This window comes from Aquarana catesbeiana, linkage group LG02, assembly GCF_042186555.1.
Source record: "Aquarana catesbeiana isolate 2022-GZ linkage group LG02, ASM4218655v1, whole genome shotgun sequence".
NCBI classification, from domain to species: Eukaryota; Metazoa; Chordata; class Amphibia; order Anura; family Ranidae; genus Aquarana; species Aquarana catesbeiana.
In genome coordinates, this window is record NC_133325.1 from 351,366,771 (window position 1) to 351,381,583 (window position 14,813).

Here is a 14,813-nt window from a genome sequence, read left to right on the forward strand (position 1 = left end):
TAAGGGCAGGTTGTGGAAGACAGGTTTATGTCTCAGGTCACACACCATGGCAAGACTGAGTACAGCAAAAACGCACAAGGTAGTTATACTGAATCAGCAAGGTGTCTCCCAGGCAAAGATTTTAAAGCAGACTGAGGTTTCAAAATGTGCCGTTCAAGCTCTTTTGAAGAAGCACTAAGAAACGGGCAATGTTAAGGACTGTAAACACGGTGGTCGGCCAAGGAAACCTAACGCAGCAGATGAAGGAAACCTCATACTTACTTTCAGCATCAGAAGATCCAAGGTCCAGCAGTGCCATCAGCACAGAAATGGTGGAAACTAGTGGGACCTAGGTACACCCATCTACTGTCTAGAGAAGTCTGGCCAGAAGTGATCTTCATGGAAGAATTGTGGCCAAAAAGCCATACCTCTGACACAGAAACTAGGCTAAGTGACTCAACTATGCATGAAAACATAGGAACTTGCGTGCAGAAAAATGGCAGCAGGTGCTCTGGAGTGATGAGTCAAAATGTGCAACATTTGCTGGAGAGCGGTACAAAAAATGCATGTCTGCAGGCAACAGCGAAGCATGGTGGAGGTGCCTTTCCTTGTCAAAAGAAGTTTATTGAGTATACAATATTATAAAGATACATAAAGTAAGTTTACAAGGATCTATAAAGTAAGCTCATTGTTTTACAGTAGGGTTTATATAGGTAAATATCATGAAATTTCAAATATTAAACATTGGGTTCACGTAAACCTAAATTAAAGATATATATCATTTCCTTAGTTACTTTTGTAGGTATTTAAATGATTTATACCTACTATATATATTGTTTACAGGTAGAGTGTATATAGGTCAAATAAATTCTGATAATGAGCTTTAATCGTAAGGTGGAGAAAAGGAAAGAGAAAGAAGAAAAAGGGTTGAAAGGTAGAGGTATGGTCCACAAGGTTGTCCCGCTCGTCAGTTTGGTGGAGGTGCCTTTCAAGTTTGGGGCTTCATTTCTGCAAATGAAGTTGCAGATTTGGTCAGGATCAATGGTGTCCTCAATGCTGAGAAATACTGGCAGATACTTATCCATCATGCCATACTATCAAGGAGGCGTGATTGGCCCCAAATTATTATTTTTTTTGTTTGTTTTAAAAGAATTTTTATTTTGTGGGATAAAGACAGGACATTAAAAAGCATATTTGTGGGTGCAGCCGCTGTAATAAACAGTAGAATACAGAAATGTGATCATTTAAAATAGGTCAATTGTTACGTAATGCAATTAACAAGACAATAAACATACGGTCATTGGATACATTGATCTGATGTTTCTGGCGTGTGACCAAGGCTGTGTTTGTTTCGTCTTATGACTAGCACATCTTAGTGATTGCTAAGTCTCTGTTCTCTCTGTATCTATCAGAGACTGTCAGGTCATACTGCGTATGATTGCTGTTATAGTTTAATAAATTGCGTTGGGGGAGGTATGTAAGGGATCAGAGGGAGTGGCTATGAATATTTTAGGGAAGGGTGGATGGGGGTTTATCTGAGTTCTCGTAGCGTAAAGGTGGGGAAAGGGGGAGGTCGGCTTGAAAATTTGACTCTTCTCTCCCGCTGCAGCTCTTCAAAGGTATGTCAATTCAAGAGTTGTTTGTATTCATCACTTGTGACGAAGTGTAGTCATCAAGGTCATATTTTCCCAAATTTGGGCGGGGTGGGTGTGGGTGTGGTGTGGTGTATGTTTTTCGCTTGATGAATGAGGTCTTCCATTTCTGCAGTTTTTTGTATGCGCTTGAACCAGTCGGCTATAGTCTGTGGTTCTGAATAGTTCCATTTAGCTGGTATGCACATCTTTGCTGCATTTACCATATGCATGGCAAGTGAGCGAAGGTAAGCATTTTTTTGAATCGAAGAATGGTGTAACAAAAATTATGCTTGTGAAGGTTCGAGAGAGTAAGTGGTAATTTGGTTCGTGAGTGTCTGAACCACCTTCCAGAAAGGTTGGAGTTTGGGAAAGGTCCACTAGATGTGCAGCAGCGATCCCAGCTCCTCCTTGCATCTCCAGCATTGTGCGGAGACTGATGGGAATATTGCATGCATTCTATGGGGGGTCCTGTATCATCTCAAAAATATTTTGAAAGCGTTCTTCTGGGCATACACATTTACAGATCCCTTGTAGATACATATATAGGTCGATTTGAGAGTTCTTGCTCCCATTTGCTACTGCCCAAATTAGCTTTGGGGTCAATGTCCGCAAATAATAGAGCATATGTGTCAGAAATTAGGTGATTTTTGGGGTTCTGTTTTCAGGCATAGTGATTCAAAAGGGGTCTTCTGTCTGGACCAGTCGTGTCGAGGGTTTGAATTTTCGGGGAAGTGTCAAATCTGTACATATGTCCAAAGTGAGAATGTATGATTTGTCATCTGGAAGGCTATTTGGGATTGTGTGAGGAGGCGACCTCTCTTGTAGAATTGTTCTGCTTGGATGGTAGAGTATGTCCATGAGAAAGGAAGTGGAGGCTCCTGAAGGGAAATCTGGGTTTTGTGGGGGGGGGGGGGGGGGGGTCATAGCGCCTGGGGTTGAAGATATTTTGTGTTTACGGCATGCTTCCTGGAAGGTGGTTAAAGTTGGGTGAATTAATGGGTGGGCTTTGCAAGTTGAAGGAGTATGTCTGGAAGTTATCCAGAGGAGTTGAGATAGCGGAGAAGGGGACATAGCGTGTTCTAGCTGAACCCATGCCTTTACCTTAGTGGATGTTCCAGTCGATTATCCTGGCCAGGTGGCATGCTTTGTGTATTTCTGGAGGTCTGGGAGACCCATGCTGCCTTTGAGTTTGGGAATCGTCAGTCTAGAGTAACTCTTGGTCGTGAGTCACCCTATATGAAGTCCGTACAGGCCTTCCGGTATGTTGAAAAGAAGGTAGGAGGAAGTTTTATGTGAATGGTTTGTAGGAAGTATAATAATCTAGGCAGAATGTTCATTTTTATAACTGCAGCCCTGTCAAACCAAGAGAAGACACCAGTGGACCATGACTTCAAATCGTGTTTTATTGTTTGTAGTAGCGGTAGGTAGTTTTTGGAGTATAGGTACGCAGGGAGGAGGGAAGCTGGATGCCAAGGTTTGAAATCATGTGTTTTTCCCATTTAAACGGGAAGTCAGATTGGCATTGTCGACATGTTCATAGGTAGTGTGAGATTTTGTCAAATTGATTTGTAGGTTGGGTAAAAAATTGAAAGTTTGGAAGTCTTTGAGTAAGTTCGGGATTGATGTAAATGGGAAAGAGATGGATATCGTCTGCAAATGTGGCTAGTTTGTAGGTGTGGTGGGTTATTTCAGTTCCTTTGATATGGGGGGCATCGGAGTAATGGTTCGAGGGTAAGGACAAAGATCAAGGGGCACCCCTGGAGGGTTCCATTCGATATTGAGAAGGCATTCAACAGGTGGCCGTTTACACAAACTTTTGCTGTAGGATTGGAATAGAGCGCAAGTATAAGGTTAAGCATGCGATGAGGGAGAACAATGGCTTTTAAAGCTTCCGTCATGTAGTCCAAAGCCACTCTATCGAATGCCTTCTCTGAGTCGAGGGAAAGGAGAAACCCTGGATGATGGTTAGTTGTGAGCCAGTGATGAATGTTAATCACTTTGAGTGTTGTTATCCCTTGCCTCTCTGCCTGGTATAAAACTCACTTGGTCAAGGGAGATGAGCTGAGGAAACAAGGGGAGTAATCGGTTGGCTAGCATTTTGGCAAACCATTTCAGGTCAACTTTAATAATGAGATTATGTTGTTTGAGATTGGAGAGGAGCTGTATTGGGTCAGGAAGTCAGTGATGGACTGTTTCCTCGATGTATTGGCTGTGGATGCGTCTGCTAGGGGTGGGTTGTACAGTTGCGTATAGTACTCAACAAAGTGCTTAGCAATGTCAGGGTTGGAATTCAGGTTATGACGTGATGGGTCTGTCATGGAATGTATAGTCGAGGCAGCTTTCTTGGCTTGAATGGCCCTAGCTAGTAGTTTTCCTGCTTTTTTACTGTATTCGGAAAAACGATTTCTGGGACAGTATGTATTTACGTTTTATTTTTTTGCCTAATATTTCTAGAAGTTCATTTCTGGTCTGTAAGAGGTTTTGGAAGGTATCTAATGCTTGCGTCCGTTTAAGGACGCACTCTAGCCTCTGAATTTGGGTAGTTAGTTCTTTGTCACGTTTACGTTTGGCTGCGGCTGCAATGAGAATGCCTCTAATGACGCATTTATGGGCTTCCCATTTGATGACACGGGAAGTCTCTGTAGGGTTGTTTTCCACAAAGTACTGTTTAATGTGTAATGTAACCTCAGCTGTTATTGAGGGATCGGTGAGCAGAGAGGGATCTAACGTCCAAGTCGGAGGGTGTGTGTGTACCTCTGGGAATGATATGGCCATTGAGATTGGGTGATGGTCTGAAAGGAACATGGGGGTTGATGGATGTTTTATGGAGGAAGGGTAAGTCTTTCTGGGAGATAAATAGATAGTCAATTCTCGAATATTGTTGGTGTGGGTTTGAAAAAGTAAAGTCCCTACCATTGGGGTTTAATGTCCGCCAGGAGTAATGGAGTAAGAGATTGCAAAACTGTGATTTAATGGAGAGCAAGGCTTTGTAAGGAAGGGAGGATGTACCGTTAGAGGTGTCTTGTAGGGGGTTTAGAGGGACAGTAAAGTCGCCTCCTAGAATCAGGGTGCCTTCTTGGAATAGGAGTAAGTGCTTTGGTTAGTTTGTGGAAGGTCACCTGGTTTTTGTTCGGGGCGTATATGTTCACTAGAGTAAACCGTCTGCTGTGACAAAGAGGAACCTACCTTCCTTATCATAGTGTGTGTCAGTAAGTTGGAAAGGGCAATGTTTTGCTAGAAGTAGGGAGACTCCTTTTGATTTGAACATTCGGTTGGTTGCCTAATACACAGTAGGATAATATCAGTTCGTTAGTCTAGGTGTAGCATCCGTGCGAAAGTGCATTTCCTGCAGAAATATTATATCTGCTTTAGTGTGTTGAATGGAGAGGAGGAGCTGGGATCGCTTTTCTGGAATATTGAGTCCTTTTGTGTTGAGCGAGATGATTTTGATAATAGGTGTATGGCTACTGGGTGGGGTACAGGCCATGGTTTCTGTATTCACCATATATGGCACCAAGGATTGTATTACCAAGACACCAAGAAGCGCGAAGGGTTAGGTTGTAAGACCTGTGACAGGAGAGGAGGGGGAGTCAGAGCTGGGGATAGGGTCTGGGAGGTTGGAGAATTTGGGGGGGAGGGGGTAGAGGGAGCAAGTTTGAGGGGAGGGTAAAGGAGGATAGGGGTTTGTAGTATAGAAGGGGTGGTCCGGCGACAGGTGGGAGCTCGCTCACCTGTCCGGGTATGGGATATAACGTAAAGTTGGTACTGACGGAGGAGTTCAGTGGTATTGTTAGGTAGTGAAAGCGTAGATGTCGTGTCTATAGGGGCTACCACTGTGTGGGAGGTGGTTTTTCAAGGGAGAAGGAATAGTTCGATTTCCCGTCAGATGCTTAGCCACATTAGGCTTGTTTGTTTGCGGAGGAGGCGGTTGTGTTAAAGGGTGTGCATAGGCAAAATAGACTTTTTTTTTTTTTTTTTTTTTTTTTTCTTTTCCCTCTTTGCGATTTGTGGGATAAATTGATAAGGGATAGATCAGAAGTATAGGAGCATTGTGAGTGGGTGGATTCTCTGTAAGATGGTTCAGTGGATCCAGGGTTGGCTGGTGATAGGTAAAATCTACTATACCAGAATATACGCCTTATTTCTGTCCTATAACATCTGTGTTTGAGTTAGGCAACTTGAACCTTTCAACAAGTGAACAAACATAAGTACTAACTGATGGCTGCGTATGAGCCGATGAGATAAGTTAACCACTTCAGCCCCGGAAGATTTGGCTGCTGAATGACCGAGCCATTTTTTGCAATTCGGCACTGCGTCGCTTTAACTGGCAATTGCGCAGTCGTGCTACACTGTACCCAAACAAAATTGACATCCTTTTTTTCCCACAAATAGAGCTTTCTTTTGGTGGTATTTGATCACCTCTGTGGTTTTTATTTTTTGCGCTATAAACCCAAAAAAAGAGCGACAATTTTGAAAAAACACAATATTTTGTACTTTTTGCTATAATAAATATTTTTTTTTAAAAGTAATTTTTTTTCTCAGTTTAGGCCGATATGTATTCTTGTACATATTTTTGGTAAAAAAAATCGCAATAAGCGTATATTGATTGATTGGTTTGCGCAAAAGTTATAGCGTCTACAAAACAGGGGATAGATTTATAGCATTTTTATTATTTTTTTTTTTTTTTACTAGTAATGGCGATATGTGATTTTTTTTTTTTTTTTTTTTTTTTATCGTGACTGCGACATTATGGCGGACACATCAGACAATTTTGACACATTTTTGGGAACATTGGCATTTATACAGCCGATCAGTTCTATAAAAATGCATTGATTACTGTAAAAATGTCACTGGCAGTGAAGGGATTAACACTAGGGGGCGATCAAGGGGTTAACTGTGTTACCTGGGAGGTGATTCTAACTGAAGGGGGAGGGGACTGACTAGAGGAAGTTACGGATCGTGGTTCCTAGCTAATAGGAATACACAATCTGTCACTCTTCTCAGAACAGGGAAGTGTGTGTTTACACACACTCATCCCTGTTCCGTGTCTCCTGCTCCTGATCGCTCGTGGCCGGAGGTCATCCCGACCGTCGGCCACGAGTATCGGCACCCCCGCTGTGCGACGGGCGCACGCTTGCTATCCCTATCCCGCGAGCCGACGTATAGCTATGACAGTTCGCGGGATCGTGCCGACCTGCCGCCGCGAAATGATGGCGGCTGGTCGGCATGCAGTTAAAAGGTTAAGGAGTGTAGAAGATAAGAGATAAACAAGATAAACGATACCCTGATGGATTATGTAGTATACGTTTATCGCATATTCAGAATACTGCCGGGGAAGAATTGTGGTGTACAACCTGCTTCTAGGAAGCTGGTTTGTGGAAATTATGCGATAATATTGGGGGGCATTATTGTGTTTATGATCATTCACGTAACAAGTGTTTTAGTGGATAGTCACTGTGCGGTAGAGTAGACGTGTGGCTTACACGTGTAGAGTAAGTTGCCCATTTGGGGATAAGCCACAGGCAATTACATTTCTTATCGTACATCACAGGACGCAGAGCCATAGTAGTTGCTATGTGGGTTATAGGCCACCTTCAGGTGATGGACACTGGCACGCCCTAAATTAAAAAGTGCACTCCCTATATAACCCCTCCCACTGGTGGGAGTACCTCGGTTTTTTCGCCAGTGTCTAAGGTGTTGGTCAGGACCCTCTTGCTGTGGAACAAGGAGCGAGAGATAACGTTTTTCTCCCAAAGGACCAGGAGGAGGCTGATGTCTGCTCTTCCAAAGGACCTGATACGGAAGTATCAGGTTTGCAGGAAAGGTTGTTGTTAGTCTCTTACTGAATTGGTCCGCTCCACATTTTTTCTGCCAGTAACGCAGTCAGTCGATGAGCCCACTTCTGGTTTGGGGTCACCAAAAAGCCTCCCCAATCTGTTCATGCTTTCCCTATCCATTCATGGCTAAGAAAGCTTATTCTGAGTGGGATAACCCAGATAAAATTTTTTTTCCTCCGAAAAAAGTTTTTTAATACTTTTATGCTTTGGAGGAAAAGTTTTATAAGAAATGGGAATTCCAGCAATTGACATATATCCTCTGTAATCAAAAACCTGACTTGTCCAGTAGACAATGCTCATTTGCTAAAGGATCCAACAGATAAAAAGTTTAACAAGTTCAACCGGTGCTGGCAGTATCTCAGTCCTTATAGGACCAGTTTATAGAGGTACTCAAAGTTATTCCTGATGAGCAGGCCCAGGATTTGGCCGGGATATCAGAAGTGTTGTGTTCTACAGTATACGCTATGAAAGATTCTATTCTCCAGGTGTCATGGCTCATGCTAGGGCTGGTACATGTGCGTAGAATCCTATGGTTGAAAAATTGGTCAGCCAAAGCGCCATGTAAAAAGCTCTTGACCAGTTTCCTTTTTCATGGTGGACGATTTTTCGGAGACTATCTGGATAAGTATATCCAAAGAATTTCTAATGGGGAAAGTTCCCTTTTACCGGTTAAGAAGCAGTTTAAGCATTTTTTTCTTTTAAACGTGCTTCTCCAGTGCCAGGGGCATCAGCCTCCAGGCAGTTATGATGGCCTCCACCGTCAGATTCAAGAGGTAAACCTCAGGGTCAGTCCCAGGGTCAAAGAGGAAACCCACAAAACAAAATACTAAAGCCTCCTTATGAAGAGGCGCCCCCGCTCCCTCGAGTGGGGGGAAGGTTTCTACAGTTTTCAAGGATCTAGCAGGAATAATGTCAAGACAGATGGGTGGCTTCCTCAATTTCTCCAAGTTACAAACTAGAGTTCCCGTGTCCTCGTTTTCTCAGATGAAACGTTCCCAGAGATCCAGTGAAAAAAGTCTCTTTCTATCTTTGGACATCTCTTGTCTCAGAGAGTGATATCGGCGGTCCCCTTGGAAGAGCAAGGTTTAGGGTTTTATTCAAACCTATTTAGGGTTCCAAAACCAGACAGGGATGTCAGACCCACTTTAGATCTAAAACCTCTAAACGGGTTTTTGGATATCCGTTCTTGCACTTGGAGTCAATCCGATCAGTAGTCTCCATCCTACAAGGGGGAGAACTTCTGGCGTCAATCGACTTCAAGAATGCCTATCTCTATGTGCTGATTTTTCCCCGCTCACCAGAAATTTCTACGATTCGAGGTAGAAAATCTTCATTTCCAGTTTGTAGCTCTGCCTTTTGGTCTAGCTACTGCACCTCGAGTGTTTACAAATGTCCTGGCCCCTCCTTTAGCCAGGTTAAGGGCTCAAGGTATAACAATACTAGCCTACTTAAACAATCTTCTCTTGATAGATCAATCGGTAGCCCGCTTAATCCAAAACTTTGGTCACCGCAGTCAGCTACCTGAAATACCTAGGTTGGATTCTCAACCTAGAGGAATCCTCCTTAAAACCATCAAGGAGATTGCAGAACTTGGGGCTGATCGTAGATATAGCTCAGAAGAGTGTGTTTTTTTTCCCCAGGAAAGGATCAGTTCCATAAGGGAACTGATTCAGTTGATTAAAACAAAGAATCCTTCTATTCGACTTTGCATGAAGTTGTTGGGAAAGATGGTGGCTTCTTCGAGGCTGTTCCTTGTGCGCAGTTTCATTCAAGACTGCTGCAACTTGGAACAAGAAGGTCCAAGCTCTGGACTTCCCAATGCGTTTATCCCCCAAAGTGCGTCAGAGCCTCAATTGGTGGTTGATATCCAAGAATCTTTAAAAAGGAAAATCCTTTCTACCAGTTACTTGGAAGGTGGTAACAGATGCCAGCCTTCTGGGCTGAGGAGCAGTCCTACAAGAAGCATCTGTCCAAAGGAAGTGGTCCAAATCAGAGATGACCTTGCCCATCAATATTCTATAGATTCGGGCAGTACGCCTGGCCCTTGAGGCCTGGATGCTCAAACTTCAGATTTGTCCTGTCAGGATCCAATCCGACAGTGCCACAGCTGTGGCCTATATCATTCACCAGGGGGGCACGAGAAGTCGTGCGGCCCAGGAAGAGGTGAATCATATTCTATCTTGGGCAGAAAACAACATTCCTTGCCTATAAATTTTCATTCCTGGGATAGAGAATTGGCAGGCGGACTACTTGAGTCGCCAACAATTGTTCCCGGGAGAATGGTCCCTTCACCCCGACATCTTTCTGTCAATATGCCAAAGATGGGGAGTTCCGGATGTGAATCTGTTTGCGTCCAGTTTCAACAACAAAATCAACAACTTTGTGTCAAGGACAAGGGATCCAATGGCATTCGCATCATATGCCTTGTTTTTTTCCGTGGGGTCAGTTTTTCACTGATCTATGCGTTCCCTCCTGTTCTACTGCTTCTGCGCCTTCTCGCAGGATCAAGAAAAAAGGGAAGGAGGTGATTATTGTGGCCCAGGAGATTTTGGTTTGCCGAGATCGTAAAGATGGCGGCAAGGGACCCTTGGACCCTACCACTATGGCCAGACCTTCTCTCGCAAGGTCCGGTATTCCAGCCTACCTTACAAGCGCTAAATTAGCGGTTTGGCTATTGAGACCCACATTCTAAAATATTGTGGGCTGTTAGCTTCAGTAGTTTCTACGTGGTTAATGCTAGGAGGCCGGCCTCCAGAATCATATACTATAGAATCTGGAAGGCATATGTTTCCTGGTGTGAATCCAGGGGTTGGCAGCCCAGGAAATATGTCATAGGTAGGATCCTTGAATTCCTACAGATAGGATTAGAAATGAAGCTGGCCTTGAGTAATATCAAAGGCCAGATGTTGGCTTTATAGGTCTATCTTTTCAACGACTGCTTGCTTCTCACTCTCTGGTTTGTAACTTTATTCAAGGGGTAACGCGGATTAAATACTCCAGTTTGGTCACCCCTGAAGCCTGGGGACTTAATTTTAGTCCTGTTGGCTTACATAAGCAGCCTTTTAAGCCAATACGAGATATTCCCTTGATCCTCTTGACAGGGGAAAAATAATTTTCTTGGTTGCCATATCTTCTGCAAGACGAGTATCAGAGTTGGCTGCTCTTTCTGGTAAAGAGCCATATTGGTTGTTCATAAGGATGAGGTTGTACTGCGGCCTCATCCTGAATTCCTACCGAAGGTAGTATCGGGATTTCATTTAAATCAGGATATTGTTCTGCCTTAATTATTTTCCGGAACCTCGTTTTCTGTGGAAGAATGGTCACTACATTCTCTTGATGTGGTGAGAGCGGTCAAGGTCTATTGAAAATGATCGCTCAGATTAAAACAGATGTTTTGTTTGTGTTGTCAGACGGTCCTAAAAGAGGGACAGGCAGCGTCGAAATCTACTATTTCTAAATAGGATTTGTCAAGTGATTGTTCAAGCTTATGGTTTAAAGAGGAAAATTCCTCCTTTTCATATTAAAGCGCACTCCACCAGGGCTGTTAGTGCTTCTTGGGCAGTGCTTCACCAAGCCTCCATGGCTCAGATCTGCAAGGCCGCAACTTGGTATTTAGTCCATACATTTACCAGATTCTATCAAGTAGATGTAAAAGGCATGAGGATATCGCCTTTGGACGCAGTGTACTGCAGGCTGCAGAGTCCTCTAGTCTCTTGATGCCCTACTTTCTTGTGACTCCCTCTCTTCAGTTAGCATTACTATGGGACATCCCACATAGTAGCTACTATGGCTCTGTGTGATGTACGATAAGAAAATAGGATTTTTATATCAGCTTACCTGTAAAATCCTTTTCTTTGAAGTACATCACGGGACACAGAGGTCCCTCCCTTCTTGGTATACACGTGTATTGCTTTGCTACAAAACTGAGGTACTCCGGCCAGTGGGAGGAGTTATATAGGGAGTGCACTTTTTAATTTAGGGCGTGCCAGCGTCCATCACCTGAAGGTGGCCTATAACCCACATAGTAACTACTATGGCTCTGTGTCCCGTGATGTACGTCAAAAGGATTTTACAGGTAAGCTGTTATAAAGATCCTATTATTGTTATGTTGAACTACCCCTATGGCAATTTTCTCTCTGGTGGTGTAACTTTAGAAATTAAGTTATAGCTGCCCAGTGTTCTGAATATGCAATTTGATCAGGTTGGAAGTCCTCAGATTTTCAGATGGTTAACTTGGTCTACCTAACAAGGAGGCTAAGGCACATTACATTTCTATTAATTTGTTGACAAATGCTGGTTGAAAAAAAAAGAGATGAACCTATTAGCAAATAGTATATTATAAATACAGGTTTTCGCTGTTCTAAAAGGTTCGCCAACCAGAAGTTTTCATCTGGGTTAGCGAACCGTGTAGTAGCTTAGATGTAGCTTGCTTGCATTTGGCCGACCTTTTACTATGTTATCATAGACTTTTATTTATGTATTTATTGGAGCAAGCGTGGGTGAGAGACACAATGTGGCACTAGATGGCACCACAGGACCACTGTGTAGGTGTATTAAAGTGGCTGATCAAACTACAATCGAGTGGTGAGTATTTTAGGGGCTGTTGTGACACAAATGCAGAGCAAGATATCTAGCTGTTGGCAATAAAGAAATACAACATTAAGGAAAAGGAACATATAATTGTTGGAAACCGAGGATGCATAGATCTTTGTTTAATAACCCAGGAGTCTAGGCAACATTTTAGACTTTAGGTCATGGCATTCACTTGTCAGTGTATTTTACTCTTTTAGGGCTGTCGGGCTGACCCACACGTCCGTGAGATTATGTTGTTTGGGGGATGAGGCTAAGTGGTGTAAGTTTGTCAGTTGTCTATATCATCACCTCATGGGTCTATGACCAACACGGGGCAGTAGACAATTAACGTAGGGTGTGGGGATAGTGGGTTTTCCCTTCCTTTTGGACCAAATTTTTTATCAGTAACCCTTCATCTACCTATTGGCCTAAAAGACCCGCAAATCAGCCTGACAGCCACTGATCCATGAGTACTTCTAGGAAGATCCCCATGTGGGAGATCGCATCCAAGTCCTGTCTAGGTAAGTTCACATGCTCTTGCTGTTAGTGCCCTTTATAACTCTGGAAGGGTGTCAGGATCAGAGCAAGTTGGGTATCGATTTGTATGGACAACCAGAACATACACGCGGGGATATGCAGAGGGGGGGTGGTAGTTCGGGTCTGGGATAAGAGCACTGTGCAGCCCTCTCGTATATAAAGGATGGTAGGAAATAACCCTGATAATCAGTTTGTTATCTGGGGACGTGCCAGTTATGGCCAAGGTTAAGCTAAACTGGTGGTGAGCTTGGGGATGGAGAGCATCATAGTGCAGATTTAGCACTGCTAGGTGCGTGCTGTCTAATGGGAGGGTGAACCAAAGTCAGCCATGGTGGAGCTATTAACAATGCGGCAACAAGCATCACAGCTCCTTGTCTCATCAGGGTAATATCTGGAAGTAAAGTCACAGTTAATAATCATAATGCACTTATCTGTTAGGAGGCTACGCAGCTGAGTCCAAATCAGTTGCGACGGCGTGCCCTGCGAGAAAGGGGAGATTTCGTTGGGTCGGTTGCTGGCCATCAGTGCTGGGATGGGTCTTGTAGCTGAGGGCGAGTGGTGTCTCCGGTATCGCGTATCCTGCGCTTCCATTGGTTCTTCTTGGGCTGCAGAGTGTTTCAAACAGGGGGTGAAGAAATCGGCGTACCAATTCGGAACCTCAACATGTCGAGCATGACAGAATGTCTAGTTCTTCCAGCACCCTTAGTAGAGCAATACGGCCCTGGTGGGTGGCTGAGAGGCCGAAGGGGAACTTCATCTGTAGTGGATTCCTCTGGTCTGCATGCTGTCCACGAGAGGGCGTAGATCTTTGCGGTGCTTGAGGGTGTTGGCTGAGAGGTCCTGGAAGATGTGTGTGGCACTACCTTCTTGGGACAGTTGTATTCTGTTGCGGGCCTTCCTGAGGATCTCTTTGATTTTGAAGTCTGTCAGGCAGCACACTATATCTCGTGGTGGGTCTGTCCTGAGGGCTCTGTGTATGCATTCCATGTTGATGGGGGTAGATGGTGGGCTTATCCAGGAGATGGTTGTACCAGCCTGTTATCTTGGGAAGAATTTTGCTCAGGCTCAACCGATTCGGGGAGACCTCTTGCCCTCAATTTGTGCCTTCTCCCACGATTGTCTAGATCTTCTATGTGCCTCTGGAGGTCCTGCATCTGCAGGGTGTGTGTGTCCACAGTGTGGTGGATCATCTTGATGGCTGAGTGCTGATGAGAGGCGGTGCGCTCCACCTCGTGTACTCTGCCTGCCAGTGTCTGTATGTCGCGGGGGGGGGGGGTCAGAAATAGCAGCGGACAGTGCGTCTTTGATGTCTGCTGTTATATTGCGGAAATGGCTGAGGCTCGGTTGCTGTGGCGCTGATAGATGCCCCTCGGTGAGGGGGGAGGAAGGACCTGAGTAGTGTGTAACCTTTTGAGATCGGGGGGGGGGGAGGGGAGGATGCAGCTTCCTTTTCTTTTTCCTCCACTCTTTAGGGTTGCTATATGGAATAGAATCGTCCTTTTTTTGTGTTTTTAAACAATTTTCTGAACAGGAGATTTTCTTGGTCTGAAGTTGCAACAGCTGAGTCTGATTTTAATTAGATGCACTTGTGCCGTCATGTGATTTATGTGTTATAAATGTGCTTGTAGTTTTTGCAACTTTTGTGGTTTTGACAAAGCATTTCTATAGTGTGAAACGCATCAACCTACCTGGATTTCCCCTGCCTGTACCCATCCAGTGCTTTTAATATTTATGCTTCAATGAAGACTTTATACTTTACTTTCTGTGTGGGTGTGCTGCCGATCTGAAGATTCTCTGTTCCATGTTTTCTGCTGCAGTGGCACGGCGTGCACCCCACCTCACAGAAGCAACATTGGAGTGTTACCGATTGCATCACCTGTGAGCAGCTGTCTCTTTTTCAAGGACCTGCTGGAGTCGGGCTGGCGGTGGTGTGGCTCGGAGCGGGGGTTGGTGAGGTGAGGTTGCCTGTGTCCAGAATATCCTCGGGATATTCTGGCTTATGCACCCGCTGGTGTCTGGGGGAGAGTGGGATCTGGTGGCTGAGTTCCCACGGGATGAGGTCCCCATGTTCCTTGCCTGTATGGCTGCATGGAACCTCCGTTAAGAGTTGATTGTGGCTGGAGTCTGACGGTCTCTAGATCTAAGCAGCCATCTTCCTCAAAGGTAAACACACCCCCTATCGATTGGCCCCAAATTTATTCTACAGCAAGACAACTACCCAAAACATACAGCCAATGTCATTAAGAACTATCTT

At 44.3% G+C, this 14,813-nt stretch overlaps 1 protein-coding gene across 6 annotated transcripts in view; it reads left to right on the forward strand.

Moving 5' to 3' along the window:
* BBX (BBX high mobility group box domain containing) overlaps positions 1 to 14,813 on the forward strand; it is a 143,063-nt gene that overhangs the window by 63,543 nt on the left and 64,707 nt on the right. The gene's annotated exons all lie outside the window — the stretch shown is intronic.